General features: G+C 40.0%; 1 long non-coding RNA gene across 1 annotated transcript in view; it reads right to left on the bottom strand.

Annotated features, from left to right (window-relative positions):
- Positions 1-21116, bottom strand: part of LOC108239157 — a 57290-nt gene that overhangs the window by 24036 nt on the left and 12138 nt on the right. The window contains exon 2 of the long non-coding RNA XR_001808706.2: positions 15372-15498. This is a non-coding gene — a long non-coding RNA (uncharacterized LOC108239157). The remainder of the gene's footprint in view (positions 1-15371; positions 15499-21116) is intronic.

Below are 21116 nucleotides of genomic sequence, written 5' to 3'. Positions count from 1 at the left end.
CTTCTCCCCACGTCCTGTAAAATTAATTAATTCAAGAAGATAAAGTTTGTAAAATAAATGTTATTTTACTACTTTTGTTTCCTTAATGAAGTACACCAATGGTGACCTCCAAGAAAGTTTCCCAATGATGGAAGCAGGTAATTTGGTGTGTTCGTACAAACTAAAGAAAAATAGACCATTGAAAACCAACCTATATTAAAAGTACATAGCAGTGAGGCATAATATTACTGCATTTGCATGAGATTTTGCAGATTTACCTTGTACTGTCTTTTTATTGTCTAAAAACTCAATTCAAAAGTCATTTTAAGATGGAGAAAGTAAGCAAGCTCAATTTGAGTCTGGTTCAATATATTCTAGTTTGATACAGTTAGAAATCCATTCGATACAGTCCAGTTCATACTGCTAACCAGTTCACCACGACACCACTGTGCAGACCAGTTTCATTTAGTATGACAGTACCTAAGTATATAAAATAAAATGAAGTCCAAATCCACTCAATTATATTTCATCCATTAAGTCTTCACCTGCTTGTCCAACGTCTGGTCATAGAGGCTGAAAGTCCAGGAGAAACCCAAACATTCCTCTACCCAGTGACACTCTCTGGCTCCCGGGCCAGAGAGGATGTTTAATGTCCTTAGTGGCTCTGCCCAGGAGTTTTGTCTTAGAAGGATGTATCTGAAACACGTTCACACTGCGATCACTTTGAAAAACATTGGCTATGTATCCGAATCAGTACCACATAATTAAAAGACCTGGGTCGGAAATGAAAAAATTAGATTTGTCTCGTTCACATTGCCATAAGAAAAATCAGATATGTGTCACATAGGGGGCAAAAAAAAATGGAATTGGGTCTCATTTGCCTGCAGTGAACGTAGCCCAGCTTAAACTGCTTTGTGAAAGTGCCTAGAGACACCAAAAGCAAGTTGTTGTTTTTTTAACGAAAACTAGCTTTAAAAAATGTTACAAACACATGCCTTTCTCAATAAAAACTGTTTGCATGTGGACAAAAGTTGCAGCAGAAAACACTGTTTTTCACTGCAGATCTAGACCAGCAAACACGAAAACCACCAAGTTTTAGCAACACTGAACAACTACCAACTTTTCTTTTCTTTTCTTTTCTTTACTTGGTCTTTGCATGAGTCCCTCCCTCCCGCTCTCCATCTGTAACTCTGGGTCTCCTGCAGCTCACATTCCCCGGACTAATCTCCACCGGTTCAATGTTGTTCAATTAGATTCCAGTTGACATGCATTGGAAGTAGGCACTCCTCCTTGTAATTCAGCCCTCTTTATAGCCAATCTATTTTTTAATAAAGGTTCAGAGGAAAACATTAAAGTATTGATCTTTATTTATCGACCCCGGCCCAAAGCATAGTTAAAGCTGACACAAATCAATCAAAATAAATTTAAAATGATGATAGCACATATGAGGAGCCCGGCCGCCTGTTTCGGGGAGTAATTAGGGGGCTAGGCAGAGGGGAACCTAAGGCAATAAGAGTAACAGTAACGTTCACACATACACATTCTCTGCAGCAGAACGAGCTGCAGAACTGTTTAACAGAGCTCAGATTAGAAATTTGTTTTGCATTAAATGAGACGACAAAGAAGCAAGGTTAATGAAAGGGCGCAGCACTTTGGGGCCGTGGTAATCCACTGAAACCCTCTCTTTGCTGAATCTAATGTGCAGCTAGCACACACACACACACAGACAACTCTCTGAGGCTGCCTTCGGGACATCCCCAGCTTAGCAAAAACAATGGGAATTAATTTGAAAAAGTGAGTGAGAAAAAGCTGGTTCGTAGTTATGAGCGAGACAGAGTCCACCAAGCCCTTAATGCATGAATCGCTTTTAATCTGCCTGATGATGCCCACTGAGAGGACAGGTCACAGAATGTGGAGTCCAGGTGCAACCAAAGGACTTGGAAACAGCAGAGTTGTCTTCGTTGTTTAAAGGTTTGTTCCTTCAAACTGTGCAAATGGAGAAGGTTTGCAGTGTAAAAGTCACCAGACTAGTAGAAATTTCACATTTCAAAATTTCAAAGTTTAAGGGTGAATTCACACCAGCCCTGTTTAGTCCACTTTGATCGAACTCTAGTTTGTTTGCCTAGAAAGTTTGGTTCGTTTGAGGAGGTGTGAATGTGCAATCGAACCCTGATGTGGACCAAAAAAGCATACTCTGGTCCGCCGGAAAACCCAGGCCTCGGTTCGGTCGAAGTCAACTCTGGCGTGGTTCGGATGCATATGTGAATGCAAGTGGACCGGAGACCGCTCCAAAAACAGGAAGCAGATTATAGCACAGGGCCTTCTAGGTAAATACAACCAAAACAAACACATGTTTCTAGCACTAGAAAGAGAAATGGCTCGTGGTTTGTTTGGCACATGTACCACAGACAAAACAGAAATCCTAAAACTGCTCAAATTTGACGCCACTCCATTTTTGTTTACTTTCCCAGAAGAGAATTGGTGTCTTCTTCAGAGGTTTTTGTGTCGCTTCCTTCAGTAGTTCTTGGTGCAGCGCCACCACAGGCGAGGGAGGGAACAGGTTGCTGAAAGGGTTTGGCTCGATTGACTCGTTGCAGTGTGAATGCAAACCACACCAGCTGAAAACGGAACTCATCGCAATTTTGGTCCCCAATCGAACCGAGTCTACCAGACATTCAGGTTTGAATGCACTGTTATTGTCACATGCACAGCAGAAACACATTTTCTTGTACAATGAAAATATTACAATGCTATCTTCATGAACGCCTGTCAAAAGTGTTCAAGGGCTTAAAAAAGTGTAGCGGAAATCTATAGACAAGTAAATATGATATATTAAAATAGAGAGAGAGAGAGAGTACTGCAAGGAAAGCAGGTTGTTTGTGTGCAAATGTAAACATGTACAAGTTCAGCTGTTATAGAGTCTGATCGCAGTGTTGAAGAAAGAGTTCTTCAGCCTGGTGGTCCTACATTTTACACTTCTGTTCCAAACAGTCCATTTTTCAGGGTGGGTGGGGTATTTGATGATGGAGGCAGCTCTCCTGTGGACTCTGCAGTTGTACATGCTCTGCAGAGAGAGGAGTGGAGTCCTGGTGATCCTCTCAGCTGTCTTTACCACTCTCTGCAGGCATTTGCGGTTCCTGGCAGTGGCATTGCCGTACCACACAGTGATGCAGCTGGTGAAGATGCTCTCAACAGCATGGCTTTAGAGATTTCTGAGGACCTCAGCCGACATGCCAAACTTCCTGAGCCTCCTCAAAAAGTGTAGCCACCACTGAGCCCACCTCAGTGGTGGCTACACTATCCATCGCTGTCCAGGTAAGGTCCTCGCTGGTGTGCACGCCCAGGTATTTGAAGGTGCTCACCCTCTCGACCGCAAGCTCTCAGATGAATAGTGGCTGATGATGACTGAAGCTTAGATAAGACAAAGCAAATTAAGTTTTCTGCTGTCTTGAATACTTAATATTGCATGTTTAACATCCAAGCACCTGGTATTTTGCTTCTGATATACTGAATACACACATGCACGGAACCACAAGTGTGACAACAGAAATGTCCTTGTTTAGTGACGCTTCTATCTGGATTGTCTAAAAGTATATTCATCCTGATGCTAGCCCATGCTTAGAATGAGTCATTTTCCCTGACAGGTCCTGAGTCATCTACCTATTCCAACTCCTAACTCATCACATACTGATGCCTGAAGCCCGCTGGTTCAGGTTCTCCTTAGGCACTAACAGCTGCTTTAAAAGTATCATGATGCTTGTAAGACATTACTTTGGAACGTAAAAATAATCAGCCATAACATGTATTTTGTTTCAGATTTTAACCACTAAATGAAAGGTTTTCCTATTTCCTAACACATTCCTTCTTTTTGTTCTGTCTCAAGATTTGTCCTGAAGATGAGGCCCACGCTTGGTAGTTGGGTGACTCTTCAATGGAATCAGGTGTGTTTGACCAGGGGGAAAAAAACTAAAACATGCAGGATAGTAGTCCTCAAGGACCAGGATCAGACACAGTTAGTCCATAAGCAGCTACAGAGTGTTGTGGCAAAAAATAAAAGATATGGGCATATGAAGCCTGAACATGTTGATTTATTACAAAAGAAGTGTCCTAGGGTTGAGTCATATCCAAGCAGTAGAATCTGTCTGATTGTCTGAGGGTGCTCATTTGAACAAAACTTATCAGTAAGACATAACGCTGCCAATCTCGTTATAACCAGAAGGCTGTTTCGCTTAGAGGGCAGCATGATCTAACATCGAACTGTGAACAGATATACATGATTTAGGGCAATTCTGTGACATCTAATGAGGACATATCAGTGAACCTATTAGTATCTTATCAGTGAGTCTTATTTCTACCACACAGATTAGCTTCCTATGAGTTAAAAAGTGGCAGTAAGAGGTACCCATCCATCCATCCATCCATCCATCCATCCATCCATCCATCCGTCTATTTTCTTAACCTGAGAATACTTTTGAAAATGACAAAAGTGGTCACAGCCTAAATGTGCAGAAAGGAAACTGCTACTGAACTTTGCAACCACACCTTAGATTAAATTAAACAGTTCTATCTTTAAAGTACAAACTCACCACTTTAATAGGTTATTTATAGAGCTGGTGATACGATCTAATTACTCAGTTTTATACTCTGAGTGTACCAGTTTGTCAAGTTGGATTTTTCTTTTTTTTTCAGGTGAACTGCTTTCGACTGTCACTGAGCACATTAACAGAAGAAATCTTTACCATCTTTAAAGCCATCACCTCTTAAATTCACCTACAGGCCATCTTTGCTGCTCTTCAGTTAACGCACACACCCTGCGGCCCCAACACCTGAACTCCATTCATCTTACCGCTTTTAGTTCACATCCTCGTTTCTCCAGATCTCCCCATTCGCTGTGCCGCGGATCCACCGGCGAGCCAGCCATTTCAGTCTGGGTGAGATATTAATGAGTTTACAAGGACCTTCCCGGTCTAATTATGTCGAGCAACTGCTGTCTCTTACTGGGCCACGGCTCCCAGGGGGGAACACAAATCTACCAGGCAAGCAAAACTCGCCTACTTTTGACAAAACACTCGACACGCAAGGATGCAAATAACGCCGGGCATCCTTCATTACCACCGCAGGAATGTTGCAGGTGAGATTAATATCGCCGCCCAGCATCGCCACCCCAAATTTAACCTGAAAAATACTCGACTTTGGCTTTAAGACAACAGCTATTAGTGAAGGGAGGGTTGCTGAAGCCCAGAGAGGAAGGAGCTCAGCATTCTTGAGGGAAGATTGTGTAAGAGACCTCTAAGCAGTCTAAGTACCATTAATGTGATTGGATGTGACCTTTGTTTGGTCCTAACTTTTGAACATGTTCACAAAAGTTTCACCACCTTACTGACATTTGAACAATGGTGGCAAAATTGGAAGTTTAAACTTTGATAGGATCGCGGGAGACAACGTTGTCACAGAAACGTAAAAATCCGAACAAAAACCTCTCATCTTTCATCTGCTGTAAGGTTTACACTGGTTTTTAGGCATTCTGAACAGTTTAACATTAAAAGTAGGTTAAGCGTTTTCCTCTATGTGTGAGATAACTGAGATACATGTCTTTTGAACAAAAATAAAACCATTTTTCACACTGAACATGAAAGGACAGTTCTGCAATATTAAATTTAAATATTTTAGTGTTAACCCATATAAATGATTAACTAACTATCAACCCAATACCAATTGTTTATCCTCCTTTTAGAAGCATATACCACAGTCTGACAATTAAATACATATATATACACTTGTACTACCATTTAGGTAAATAAATCAAGTATTAAGATTGCAGCTTCAATATAGGGTTGTTGTAGTCAGCATCCTGTTCTTTTTTATTTTTCAGGTTTTTTATGTCCTTATTTAAACATTTTATCAACTTTTGTGCTTCTGCTATAGAGACTGCTGCTCCCCTTAAGTCCAGATGTGCACACAAAAGAAGCCTACACCCAGGATAAATGACATTTGTTCTGTTAATGGGATAAATAAATGGAAAGAAAGCAGATTGAAGTCATCACGACCTACGCTATTCTCATACGAAACAACTCTTGGCACTAATGAGTAAAAACGATAAAAATGCACTGATAGGCTATTTTATTAATCTTATTACTTTAAACAAACATAATCAACAATTTCTTTTTGATTCAATCGACTATGACATCTAAGTCCTTAGGGTCACCTTGCCAAAATGTTTTAGACGTTTTTACAGATAGAATCTTAAAGATAAAAGGGTCCACAGTCCTGCCTCATTCTCCTAATCCTTGTTTTGAGCCATATCCGGTAAAGAATCTTGTCGTGTCAATGGACCAATGTTTTTGTCCATCATAAAAATCCATCCCTCTCAAGTGGAATTGTTCCTAGTTTTTACCTCCTCCAAGGAGGTCCTGTTTTCAGTAGCGTCTGTTTGTTTACCTGTCTGTGCACAACATTACTCAAAAAGTTATTAACAGATTTTCATGAAATCTGCAACCGTGCAAAGTAGGATATGTCAAACTGCACAGCTGGATGCCTCGTGGGTCGAGGATGATGCCTATTAATTTCAAGGTTACGGGGTCAAAGATCAAGGTCACAGGTAACCCCTTTGTTAAAATCCTCTCTACACTCCAGCTGGTGACCACTTTGTTACTTCAGTCAAGGAGGTTATGTTTTCAGTCGTGTTTGTTTGTTTGTCTGTCTGTTAGCAAGATTATACATTAAAACTAATAAGGAACAGATTTGGATGGAAACAACAATTTATAAAATTTTGATGGTGATCCAGATCATCATCCAGATTTTTTCATTCACACTATGATTTGGGCTCTCTGAGTGCTTGAACCTACTCCCTTTGCCCCTAGGGGGCATGCCAAACAGTTTGAGAACCACAAATTTTTATTTTTTTTTTGGTTTGTTTTTGAGAACCACTAATAATGAAAACACACTGCGTGTCACTGACGCGCCTTTTTAAAACTATTCTTCATGTTTGAACTCTGGGCAACAAACATTCCCATTTACATCGGTTTCAGTCCAGCTAAAGTTTGTGAGTAGAAGTTTGTAGTGAGAAAAAAAACATGGAGCAGGTTCGACTACAGAGTGTGCCCGTTTCGCAAAGAGTCAACCATCATTGAAATGCAGCTCTGAGGCCCAAATGACATCACCTCCATACCTTATGCAAATCTCCTGTAAGATCCATTACACAGCAGGAGAGATAAGTGCGTCCAGAGCAGAGCAAGGCCCACTCACACTCACAGCTAACCTCTTGTACAGTATATTTTCACACACACACACATGCACATTGGGTAGTAAATTAGGTAGAAGTTTGCTCACTCACATATACACACACTTATCTCTCTGGCTTTAATACAGAAATAGGACACTTGACACAGCGGTGCTGGTAGTGACACTGTGCATTCTGGAGGTGATGAAGTATAATAACCTTTTAAATCTGCTTTACCAAAGAGAGACACACACACAGAAAAAGAGATAAAGGTTAGCATTAAGCTGCCTCTGACTTTATTTGCCACTACAGGTTTTATTTACATCCAGCAGAAGCCAACCAAAGAATTGCCATCTTTAGTGTGGACCTCATGCTGTACTTTAATATTTTTTTCTCTTGTTGGTGTAATCAGTAGATATTTTTTCTCGTACAGAGCTTTCAGAGTACACTCCCTAACAAAAATGTGATGCACCCGGATGAAGTGGTGAAAAATGACATGTAAAGAGCTGCACTGTCTTGTAGAAAGACTACACTGGCATGCTGTCCCAAGAGGGGTAAGACACGCGGACGCAGGATGTCAGTGATGTAGTGCTGTGCTGTCAGGGTGCCCTGAATCACTACCAGAGGTGAACTGAAGTCATACCCTACAGCTTCCCACGCTAAGATGCCTGCAGTAACACTGGTGTGTCTCTCCACAACACTGGCAGGATTGGTCCTCTCCCCTCATTGATACCAATAAAAAGGTGGCAAAGACTCATCACTGTTTATGATACCACACCACCCAGCATTAGTCCATGTCTCCCAGTTACAGCACCACTCTAAACATAATCAGCTCTGCTCTGGTGTTAATGGAAGTCAATTGGACATATGGGATGGTAGTGTGGCTGATGCCAGTCATCAAGGCACAGTGTGGGATAGAGTTCAATACTTGTGTCCAGATAGCAGAAGCAGATATCGCAGGGTTCTGGATGGTTTGGTGCACAATACGACAATCCTCTGTTTGTGTTGTCCGTCTTGGACAATCAAAACCTTTACAACATGTAATACTGGGCCACTGTGATGCCTGTATGTCTCACATGCCAGGCGGTTGCAAAATACAACCACCCTGCCATCTACAAACCCACAATGTGTATCAACCTCCATCAAGAGCTGGGAATGCAGTTTATTGTGTCAAGTATCCTTTATGTCTGGTGTCTATTCTTGAAATATCAGCTCCTTACAAATCAAATCATTTACATACCCATCGCCGGCCTACATGTGGACAAGATTATGGTCAAATCCCACCATTCCTTCTGTTAAAGGGTGTATCCTTTTCAAAAATGCTGAGGAGAATTTGCATAAAGGTTTAAGCATCTCTTCAGCATCCACCTAGCCTTGAAGAAAATGTCAAACCCCTAATGTAGTCACTCAAGCAAGTCGGCGGGACTTTGATCAGGTTGATCAAACCTACGGCAGTCTTTTGTTTCCTTTTGTGTGTGTGTTCTGATGGTGGCAGTAATGTTGAGTCACTACAATGCCACTGCCACGTACTGGCTTAACAGGAGTGTTCCAACACTTTTTGAAATTTCTTAACTTTTTAACCAAAAGAAAACAATCTTTAAGACACAAGATTTTTGTATTCATGGGCTTAGAAATGAATAAACTCCAAATGACTGATAAAGACCAGGGTTTGATTGTTAATGACTAAGAGGAAACTATATCAAAGAAAAAAAAATAGTTTTGAAAAAATCTTTAGCCAGGCTAAGCTTGTTCCTTCTCCGCATTTTGATTTATCAGTAATGTGGACCATCTCGCCACCTTGTAACATGGAATGGGTATTTCAGCTTTTTTGTTAAAACAGTGTGAACAGATGTTTTTTTTGGTTTTTTTACAAATGGAAGAAAAGTGGCATAACCCTACCGAAACCCTCGAAAGAGACATAGATAATGGTAGAGAAGCCCTTGTGACTTCTGGTCAAATTGACTTGAAGGCCACAGGATGGTTAAACATATCTGGACTACAGTAAGTACTACTAGCATGTGTGATATTTGTTTAAATGACATGGTATAGGAAATTCTTCCTTGACCTTCCTGCTGCAGTTGAAATAATTTTTTTTCTTTTTGAAAATTAGAGGTCTTCAGTGCAATATATTTAAAATTTGAATCAAAATGTTAAGTCATTCTTATTTTCCCCATTACAGACATTTCGTACAGAAAAAAATGTGAATTTTCCACATTTTTCACGTAATTACAAGTGGAAAACCAAGTGAACATGTTGAAAATGTTTCAAATCCCACAGAAAAGATGTTAAATGTGTTTTAACTTGTTTTCACTGGAAAAAATATGTGATTTTCCACATGTGAAGTTTGTGTTATTTTGTTTCAAATCCACATAAGAAACATGTAGCAAAACATGCTTTCACATGTTTCCCACATTTGAAGTTCACATAGTTTATTCTGCATGGGATGAGTCAAGCAAATTGAAATTAAAAAAAAAAAAAAAAAAAAAAAAAAAAGGTGACATGCAGTGAAATTAACATGAACAAAATTCACTGTATATTCATCTTTGAGCACCACCAACCCCCGCCCTTCCCCCACGTTTCAAAATACAAAAAAGAAAAGGATGAGAGCAGGGTCAGCGATGGGCACTTCGGGTTTTTTTTTTTTGTTTTTTTTTTGTTTTTTCTCACTCCTCAATAATAGATGTTTTAAAGTTTAAGTGCTGCCAGAGGGCTGCGAGCCCCGCTGTTCATTAAGCCAGCCGCTGCCATGGAGCAGCATTTACATCAACAGCGCTCTAAACGCCTGCTCGGTCTGAGCAATTACATCGACCCTAAAGTGCTGGATTAGAGTCAGGAAGAGGGGGGAGCAGCGAGGAGGACAGGAGGAGGAAGAAAAAAAAAAGAAGTGAGGAGAAGAAGAGATGGAAGCTTTAAAAACTAAGAATACACAAATGAAGAAATGGCAAACACATACACACACACACACACACACACACACCTCTGGCGCTCCGGGCAACATTAAAGCAGCATGAGATACCAACAGCTCACACACACACACACAAACAGTAAGTACATCTTTCAAGGCGGACTCACTCTGAAAAAGCAAAGTACAATCGGTTGGTTATGTAGCCGCGACAGGAGGGGGAGGGGGGACGGCCCTCGGCGACATATATATTCCATCATGGGTGTCACAACAACACGTTTCATCTGCTAAATATGCACTAGTGCAAAACAAATCCGGCAGAACACTAAGAGCAAAACAAATTTGTTTACAGACAAAGTGACGTCTCACAAAAGACATCCAGAGGTAGACGGCAGATAACGGAGACAGATAGTGCTTCTTTCACTTCTTAATCCCCGTGGAAACTATTGATAAACTGGAGAATGACATGCAAAGATCTGTCACTACACAGGCAGCGACCGCCTTTTCTTACTGTTTACACACTGAATGTTTTGGGGGGTTTTTGTAGTCGTTCTAATTTTTTGTTTTGTTTTGTTTAGTATAATCATGGTTTTACAGACAAGTGTTTCAAAAAAATTCCGGCAGTGACGAGCAGCTAATTTTACAACACACACACACACGGAAACAGCACTCCCTGACGGTGGCAACCTTACCCCAACAGAACACTCCGACATGATAAGATATGCACTGATCAATGATTACAAATAAAGTTGTCAGTGTCCTTCTCGCGCTGTCAAAACCACCCCGACCCATGGCCGACTGCAGGGGTGTCAAACTCAGGCCTCAAAGGGCCACTATCCTAGAAGTTTTATGTTTTCCTGCTCCAACACACCTGATTCAAATGGTTTAATTACCTCCTCTCTAAATCATCAAGTTCTCCAGAAGCATGTCCACAAGTCATCAATTCAAACCAGGCATTTTAAAGCAAGAACACATCTAAAACATGCAGGAGACTGACCCCGAGGAACGGCGTTTGACACATCTGCCACCTTGGCACCAGGATTATTGCGTTGGACCGTGGCACCTCCATGGACCAAGTATCACCTGCTGCCACCAAAGGAATCTCTGTAAGATTCCAAACTGGGAGTTTGGAGACCAAAGTTGGGGGTGGGGTGAGGTGGGGTGGAGGGCTGCTGTCACGTGTGACTGTTGTTGCCAGGGGAGAGAACATCATCTACGACAACGTTCAAGTGTTTGGCATATGTCAAAGTCAAGACGTGGACAGCCGGACCTCGGGTTTTCCAGCGGAAAACTTCGCATTGGAATTAAAAGCCCAGCACTCCTTGGAGGAATGCATATCGCCCACCACCTTTCATGCCAGAGTTTTAGATCATCTTTTGTTGAGAAGGGACAAAGTTTTAGTTGTTTTGGTCAAACCGCGAATATAACCTTATCTGCAATCTTATGCAGTGTATCATACTGACAATATGTGTTGTGAATGACTCTCAGCTACTACCACATCAAAGTTTAGCTCAATAGCTGTAAAACTGACTTCGTTGTAGCCATTTTTGTTGGTTAACATTCATTAGCCGTGGTAGGCATTTTAAATTGGGTTGACTTCAACAGTTAATGCCAAAGTTTGCAGCAATGATCTCGCACAATAAGCAGGAGTTGTACTATGTTTTGTGAATTACTCTCAGCTACTAGCACACCAAATTTAAGAATGACATCTGTAAAATGCATTGAATTAGTTATATTTGTGTTTTTTTAAGAACGGTTGGCTGTGGCAGATATCCTGGATTGCATTGGATCTAAAAATTAAATAGCTGTAGAGTTATACCCAATGGTTATTTCCTTAAAGGTTTCATTAAAATCTGTCCCGTGGTTCATGAGATATTTTGCTAACAGATAGACAGAGTTGACTCCAAATAGCTAATGGTAAAATTTTAAAGAAATTGTGCAATCAGTTGGCACGCAGATTGTGTTGAGGATTTGTCCCAGCTACTAAAACACCAAAATGTCCGTCAATATATGTAAAATTGATCGAGCAATAGCCAGTTTGCTTTTCTTAAGGTCAGTTGGCTGTGGTAGCCATCTTGGGTTGACTTCAAAAGCTAACCAGTTGAACATCTGCATCCAATAAGTACTTTCTGCTAGTTTTTTTTTTTTTTCAATTTTTAATTGTCTCATGATTTATGGGATGTTTTGTAATGAACAGAAGTGCAAATGAACACACACACACACGGGCAAAACACATCATTGGCCATTTTTGCCTTTCTGCATTGGTCAATAATTAGATTCTTTCTATAGAACTTGATCTTACAGATTGGTATTATGAGATTATGAGAGGAAACCAAAGGTCTGAAATTTGTTAAAACTTAAGTTTACAGATAGTTACAAACATACAGTAAAGCTTTTTTCCTTATTTTGTATATCTGGTTGAACAAACCCTGTCTCAACCTCTGACTAATTAGCAAAATAATAGCTGAAAAGCCTTGTAACCCTGTATTATGCTGTTTGAAATATAAAAATATTGCTAATAAGCCCATTTTAAAAAAAAGAGCACAATGACGACACAAAAATATACAACGATTTTATCCATATATGGCTTGATTTTATTTCTTGTAACAATTATAGCTAAAAGATGTTATTAACAATTGCTTTAAATTCATCATTTTAGTTTTAGAGATCATCTCAAGACCCCCATTTGGTGTATCATCCCTCACAGTGGGATCCTGACCCCAATGTTGGGAACCCCTGGTTTAACAACATTATTATTTTCTTTTCTAGTATAAAATATTAAGTAAAAACAAACATTTTAGCATCGTCATCCTCATCAAGAATTGACAGCATAACTTGGCATTGAATGTTCATAGCAGGAAAACAAAAGAACTACATCCTGTCCTGAAGAAAGCAGCCTGGTATTAAAAAGTACAACTGAGGGAATGTGACTAACGGCTGATGATGTTTTTGTCAAAAACAAAAACAAAAACAGAAACTTTAAGCTCTCCGCTCCGAATGCCGCGGCGCCGCGCAAATTTCCTGCACCGCGGAACTCATTTGTCCGTGCCGCTTCAACTTGGCCGTGAGCCTGAACACATTTGAAAACCCATTTGGAGACGTTTTTCGGAACTAAAATAGTACAATGCTTAGGGAAAAAAAAGAAAAGAGGAAAAAAAAAAAAATCCTATTTAGTCGGAGTTTGTCTTTGTGAGCGTGGCGTCATGCTAAAAGCCCTATTTTTGCCGAGAACGGCCACCCTATCAGAAACTCTGCAGGGGAGCCACATTAGAGGTAATGTCATCCACAGTTTAGCCCTGCGCTCCTCATTCCTCCATCTCTCCTCTAATGAACTCCCACTGAATTACCACTTCAGCAGCGCCCTGCCTTTTTATGATTCTATTTGTTTATCTATCTCTAATTTCCTCCATCGTCTTCCTCTGCCACCCGGGCACGCACCGGCTCTTTAATTTTATTGGCCATCGTTAGGGAGCGGCAAGTCGAGCCGTTTGGCTCGTCAGATAAACCAGCCGCTCGAACCCACCTCCACCCCGTCTGCCGAGATTAGCATTAGCAGATTAGGGAGCTCATCAGTCAAACAGAGGGACCCCCACCGTGACAGGCCACTGCCAAATCGCGCAAACATCTCTGGAAGGCATTGTGCCGTAATTGAAAGCACAATAACTCCCCCTATTAATACATCTCTCATATCTCAGCTCACGCACAAAATGCCCACATTATCTGTTGCACTTTTCCCTTAATGTCCCCACTCCTCAACAGTAAATTTGATAGGAAACGTAAAGAGGGAGAGAACAAGTGCTGATATAAACATTTCATCTGTTTATTCATCTAATCTAAATAGGTGGAGAGAAAAACAGAACTATATCTGTCGCCGTGAAGGCTGCCAAACCTTCAAGAATTGGTATTTACTGAGGGATTGCTCGCACCACTGCATTTTTTATGAAATAATTTATAGCTAAACAATGAAAACAAAAATTATTTTTCACTCAAACTTTTTCTCTTACCAGCAGTGTGTACGTGCCCGTACTTTCAACATTACATTTTAACGTACATAGGTGCCGTTATGTGGGAAGTCACAAGTTCTGTGACGTAAAATTATGATAATTTAATGCGGTCGACTATTTGACTGACAGATGTGCTAAAATGAAAGAATTTTTAGTTGAACAAGTTTCAAACCCTTGTCAGAAACTGTTCTATCACAGTTCACAGGTTATTTAACCTCCTGCCATCAGGAAAGCAATATGGTTCCATCAAATTAAGAACCAAAATGAGCAGCAGTAAACAAGGCTGCTAAACTCCAGCTAAACTCACCTGGAGAGGAAAATGACAAAATTATATATATATATATATATATATATATATATATATATATTTGAAAGGTTTTCATTGGAGCGGTAAAACACACACAGGCGGCTCTGGAACGAAGTCACCTGAAAAGATTTAGACATACAAAAACTCCAGTGCATCCTGAGAAATCTGTGCCAGCACCGTGCCCGTTATTCCGAGTTGTTGTGACAAGTGACAAAAATTGAAATTTTGGATTTACCCACTTTTTTTTTTTTTTTTTTTTTTTNACGTTTAATGAATAAAACCCTCCTAAAACGTCAGGATAATTGATGTTTCAACATAATGTCTTGGAAGTACGATGAAGTTTTTATGGCGTGACTTCATATTAAATAACAGTAATGTGCCGGTAACAGAAACCGTATTAAAAAAAGTGGAAACGTGAGATTTTCTTATTGTGGCGTCAGAGCTACTGGAACATCTGAATGTGGAGAAAGCAATGTGTTTTGAGACAAATGTTTAAGAAATAATTTGTAATGTATTAAAACCAAAAAAAAAAAATAATAAAAAGAAATAGAGCTCCAAAAATGAACGTGTTTCTATTTATAATGTATTCAGCAACTCATATGCACATTAATGTCTGACATAAAAAAGGCCACTTTAAGATTGTTTTGGTCACATCTTTTTTGTTTTTTAAAAAAAAAAAGCTGCTAAACTATATTTTCCCCGTGATGCACAGGAGAACAGAGCAAATAATGATAGAGTTAAACGTGTGAAACGGCCTTGGATCTAACTGTGAAGTGTGTGTGTGTGTGTGTGTGTGTTGGGAGGGATGTCATGTTTTCAGTCCGACTCGGTTATCTCCAGTCTCAACGTGTCCAGAAACACCGGAGACCGACGGAACTCTCACAGCTGCCACTCACGCGTCCGTCGTGTAAACGTCGCTGTGGTTCTGTGGGACCGTAAATGATTTGCATACACGCTCACCATTAATTCTTCTTCTTCTTCTTCTTCTTTTTTCTTTCCCCTGGAACACTCGAGGATAAGTGGCTGACGCGCTGCTGACCGAACGGCAGACACATTAACTCTGATGCTGTTCGGAGAATCCGCCACACTGCAAGCAGGCAGATAGACAAATAAAACCAGAAATAAGCATTAGAGGATAGAAAGGTACGGAAGCTTTTTGCTGCCACCCTAGAAAAAAAATAAAACAGAATCATATCACATTATAACTTCAGAGGTGGTGTTGTTTGGACGTTGTGTTTTTCACATTATAACGTCCCTGCATATTTACACATTTATCATATTAAATAAAAATAAATTATGACTATTTTTTCTTCTTTTCGTGACATTTTGTTCACGTTACAGCGTGATAGTATATAACTGTGAGGAAACATTTTCTCAGAACTTGAAAAACATACTTTAACAACATTTAATTACGTTGTGCCACGAAAAGGGATAAATCTTTCACATTATAATATGATCAAGTTTTATTTTAATTTTGTTTTATTTCTTTTAACAATCCCGGTAGCTTAAACTTTAATAAAATTATTTTGTTTTCTTGATTCCTACGCAGAAGCTTTTTTACTTACTCAATAAAAAAAAAAAAAACAGTTTTACTCTTTTCTTTTTTATCCTTGACCTCTCCACTCTAAAAATATTCAGATTCTAAAATGCACAAATAAAGAACTAGGAAATTAAATCTGTCTCAAATTAAGTTCAACAGGGAAAAGTTATTATTAAGCTCAGGATATTGTCACATCAGACACTGCTTTTCAGATTTTATAGCATTCCTTTAGTCTCATCAGTTTTGTGAAACAGCATCAAACCAGGGGGCAGACCAAATTTAGCTAACATTTCTGTTGTAATGCATGTAATGCATTTTAAGACATTTCGTTTTAAATTTTGGGTTTAATTCCAACTTACTCCAACTAATTTTTATGCACATACTGCACGCAAACAAAAAAGACAAAACTTGAAGGAAACTGTAGTACCACTAAACCTTCCATTATCTCTAGCCAATTTTTGAGTGAGGAACATTTGATTTTAAAAGCCTGACATAAACACAAATTAGGAAACAAGCTTTTGTATATACGCTAAAGTTTTTATTGTCATTTCGGCCTTATATCCACACAGAAATGTTGTTTAAGCAGCCCCAAAATTCAGTTTTTGTTTTTTTTTTTTAAAAACAGGGTCCAGAGTGAAAAAATCTTGAATCTCCTCCCTTGTGTTCTTCGTTAGACAGATAAAATGCAGTGTTTTGAAAACAATAATGTCAAAGGCTAAGTTCATATTGCAGCCAAAAGTGGCCCAAATCTGATTGTTTATGACAGTCTGAACGTGACAAATCAGATTTTTTTTTTTTTCAAATCCGACCCAGGTCACTTTCACAAGTGGTACCAAATCAAATACATATCCGATGTTTTTCAAAGCAACCTGAGTCTGAACAGTCATGTCACAATATATCTAACCTTCACATCACTAAGTCGGGGTATGCAGATCGATCTAAATATTGATGTTACGATACCATAGTCGTACAGTTTATAGCAGAACTCTATATGCCTTACAGAATAGAAGGGCAGTTGATTTGTCTTTTCTTTTTTTACTTTTTAGATTTGCCGTGTCCTGGATGACTGAGAATCCACACCAACATATGACACCAACGTTGGTCGTATTGATATAAGTGTGATGGGATCGATACTCAAATTTGTTTCTATAGTTAGTACATAGTTCCCGTTCCAGAAGTTCAATTCTGTGCCGGAGTAGGCAGACGTAAACACTGGACGAAACAAGCATGGCATATAATAGTTTTGTCAGTTCCGACTGCACAACAACTTCAGAATCGATACACACACGCTAGCATGTATAGCATCCATTTTTACTTCTGTAAACACATCACGTGTGACGTCACATCTTCTTCTGCGCACGTGGGTCACACTGGAGTCTGACAACGGCCGCATTTTGATTATAATGCGAACGACGACGCAAAAATATCGGATTTGAGCAAAAATATCCATAGTTCTATCTCTGTTCTAATCTACAACCCAGGGGCATCCTCTTTCTACTGTGTTTATATTTTGCACGCCTTAAACAGACACTTCTTGCCTTGTCTCCAGTGTCAGGTATATTTTAATGGCACCTGTATGTTACAGCGCCACACACAGGCCTGGCATAGTTACTACAGCATTTTAGGTCGTTTTCAGTGCATTCTCGTGGATGAAGACATTTCTAAAATTGTTTACAAGGATATTTTTAGAAACAAGTGAAAAGATTGCCGTGAAAAAAATAGCATTTTCGTGTGATCAATGCCTACTACTGTTTTCTACTGCATGGTAAATAAAACTTAATGAGTGAAACAAGCAGTCAAAGTGTTTATTACTAATTCCTGAAGCATGGTTTGTAATGTCATATCTCTATGAAGGGAAAACATTTTGTGACCAGCCTCACAGCCCACAAGCGACCTGTTCTTAAATTAAAAGTTCAAAACGGCGTCTTTACCTCTGGTTGCACTTCAATCGAACGATAGAGCCAATGTTTAAAAGATAAGTATAAATTATACGTTTTCTCAGATTCAGTTGAAGCGCTTTAACCTCTGGGTTTCCGCATAATAACGAGAAAGAGAAAGGAGCTAAAGGACATCAGAAATCTCTTAATAAAGAGGAAGTCAGTGGGAGCAGAAAGCTGCTGCTGACGGGAGCCATGGATCCCTGCGGCTCAGGGTAAGAATATAATGGGAAAACATGCAAAACGTGCTTCTGGAACATGTTTGACCATCTGCACAATACAATACAGGATGTATGCAATAAGCGTGAGTCATTCCACACTCAGAGCCAAACGTCACGTATAGCTGCTGAAGGTAAGAACAACACAAAGCCCTTCTGTGTTTATGCACACAGCTGTGAGCACATCTGGAAGTATGTGAACAAGTGGAAGTTCAAATGAAAGTGAAAGTGTTGTTAAAACTAAAAGTGAGCAGCTTTAAGACATGGGTTTTTGTTTTTTTTCGTTGATAAATGTACATGGAGTTTGCTGTGTGTGTGTGGATTCTGTCTCAGTGTGTTCCCGTGTAAATCATCGTCCTGTGTGTGTGTGTTTGTCTTCCTGTTTGTTGTTTGTGTGCAGCACATGTGTGCGTGTCCGCGCTCACAGAAGCGCACCACCCCACGGATGACACTCGGAATGCATTATAACCATTAATGAAAAAGTTAATGGGGCATTTTCTTACATATCAATTTACATTTGACTATCTGGGCGCACAAATGATGTCTGGGCGGTCGCGACCAACGCCACTCGGCACCAAAACAGGTCTAATGTGTTTTTGTGGACATCAAATGTAGTGAATAATGACGCGTCCACTGAATGCAAATCAGATGACACTTGATAGGCCATGATCAACAGTGCCTGCATGGAAACTTTCACCCACAGACACAATGAAAAAGAGAGGAAGCGGAGGGAGCTGCCACCAGGAAGACAAACACTTCCCTGCTGCATTACACCGTTCGGATGTGATGAAAAGCCAGATTTATTATCCCGCATTCACATATGCAAAATGCGCTGATAAGCGCGCAAAGACCTGTATCGTAACACACACCAATTTTTAGAAAAATGTTATGCTTCCTAATGTGCTACACAGTGCCGTATTCATCCACAGTGTCATTACTTCTGTATAAAACATCGTGTGGAGCTGCCATGTTTCTGAGTTTTGTATTACAAAGAGCAAGAATGTGAGGGAGAAAGTGACTCGGGTGGTTTTTCAACAGCAAGGCTAAAACCTCCTTTTTTGGATCATTTACTTTTTTTTTTTGTCCTTAAAAATTCTTTAAAACCAATTCAGTTTTTTGTTGTTTTTGGGGTGCACAGCAAGTACTTCTCTGTTTATAAAGAGTATCAATGCATAAGCATTAAAGGACCCCTTGTTATTAATCGGCAAGTTAAGATTTTTGTTTAAACTTTTGGTTTGATTCTGCTGCAGCATTAGGAAACTCATTAACAAATACATGTAAACATGCAGCTTACTCAGTAATAGTCTATTATAACTTTTGGTAGCAGCACATTTCTAGTTTGCATTTTTGTCCGCCTGTCTGATGAAGTGGTGCTATGTGCTGCCCAGATAAGGTGGGACTTACCATGGCAACTAGTGGCTCAGCAGATTCCAAGTTTTATAATGTTGAGCGGGTTCTTATTGTTTATAATAATCCATCATGGCTGACGATGGGTGGCACAATGGGTCAGCGGTTAGACCTGTCACCTCCCAGCAAGAAGGTGACAGGATCGCTTCCCGGCCTGGGGCCTTTCTGGGTGGAGTTTACATGTTCTCCCTGTGCACACGTGGTTTTACTCCGAATATTCCAGCTTGCTCTTACAGACCAAAAACATGCATGTTAGGTTATTCAGTAACTCTAAAATTGTCCCCAGGTGTGAGTGAGAGTGTGAATGGTTGTGGATTTGTGATCTGTCCGGGGTAACTCACACAGTGACTGCTGGAGATAGACACCAGCTCCCCGTGACCCAGAAAAGACAACTGCGTAAGAAAAATGGATGGATGGCTGACTTTGTAAATCCTGAAAAATTTGTCAATAGATCTTTTACATTTAGGAGAACTGAACAGAATTTAGTATTCAAAAGTGGTTTTTATCCTGAAGTTTTCATATTAACACTCACAGATACTCTTCAAAATAAGAGTCTGGCTCCATCGTAGCTTAGGTTCTTACAAAAGTAAGTCTCAAATTACTATTAGGCTTTACAGAGGCAAGTTTCTGTATGGTGGCATGTCAAGCAGTAGCTGCATTGGTACCCCTCAATATGTCTTCTGAAAGTTTCAGGTTTTCTCAAAAAAAAAAAGTGCTTTAGTTTTATTACCTTAGTGAGCTCTAATCTGAATTTGAGTTTCAGTGCTTCAACAAAGCAAGTGAAGCACTAACAGCAACACACTTCCTCAGTGTTGTAATGGAAGCATTTATATGATAAATTGTATTTGGTAGTACACATGTCCAACAATTTGTTTTAAGCACCGAACACCAAAATTTTTGTGGCCTAAATTGTTTTTGGAGCGTGCATTCTGAGCACACATTCCTGCTTTCATTATAAATACCAGTTTGTTCCGAAAAAAAGGCATGCACGGGGTTTGTGTGTGTGTGCATGTATCGCTCATGCATCTGGCCCCAGGAGATTAGCCAAATATAATAGGAGATATATATTACCTCGTTTCACACTGCAGGACTGATGAGGCTTTGTTGCTCATAATCGTGCTGTTTGTGAGACGTGGCTGCGTGGAAGGGAATGGCGAGTCGGCTCCGGATGCCGTTGTTTTTTTTTTTTAGAGGAGCTCGTGTTGACTTTTAATGCTTCAGAAAAGTCTGCCCATTTCGAATCTCTGATCCTAACGTCATGACCTCATGTTGCTGCGTATTCCTCTAAAACGGGCGTCGCACCTGATGCTTTACATAAACAGTTTTAAACTGAAAGTCACCCTGCAGTTTCTCCTCTTCCTCCCGCCGCTCCTCTCCCTCACCTCTCTTTCATTATCCCATTCCATCACTTGCTGCTCCCCTTCCTCACCCCCCAATCCTGTTACTGGCGAGTGGGCAGAGGCGATAGGCAATAACGCAGCATGCCATTTTTTTGACTTAGCGCTACCTGCTATGCTAATATCATTAATCAATAGAGCTCAGATTGTCTTCGCTGCGATTCAAAGGATCTAAGGGTCCCAGCGGTGCACAGGTAGCTCCCCCA

This window comes from Kryptolebias marmoratus, linkage group LG22, assembly GCF_001649575.2.
Source record: "Kryptolebias marmoratus isolate JLee-2015 linkage group LG22, ASM164957v2, whole genome shotgun sequence".
In the NCBI taxonomy this organism is placed as follows: domain Eukaryota; kingdom Metazoa; phylum Chordata; class Actinopteri; order Cyprinodontiformes; family Rivulidae; genus Kryptolebias; species Kryptolebias marmoratus.
The sequence above is the reverse complement of the archived record's forward strand: the minus strand, read 5'-3'. Positions and strand labels throughout refer to the sequence as shown.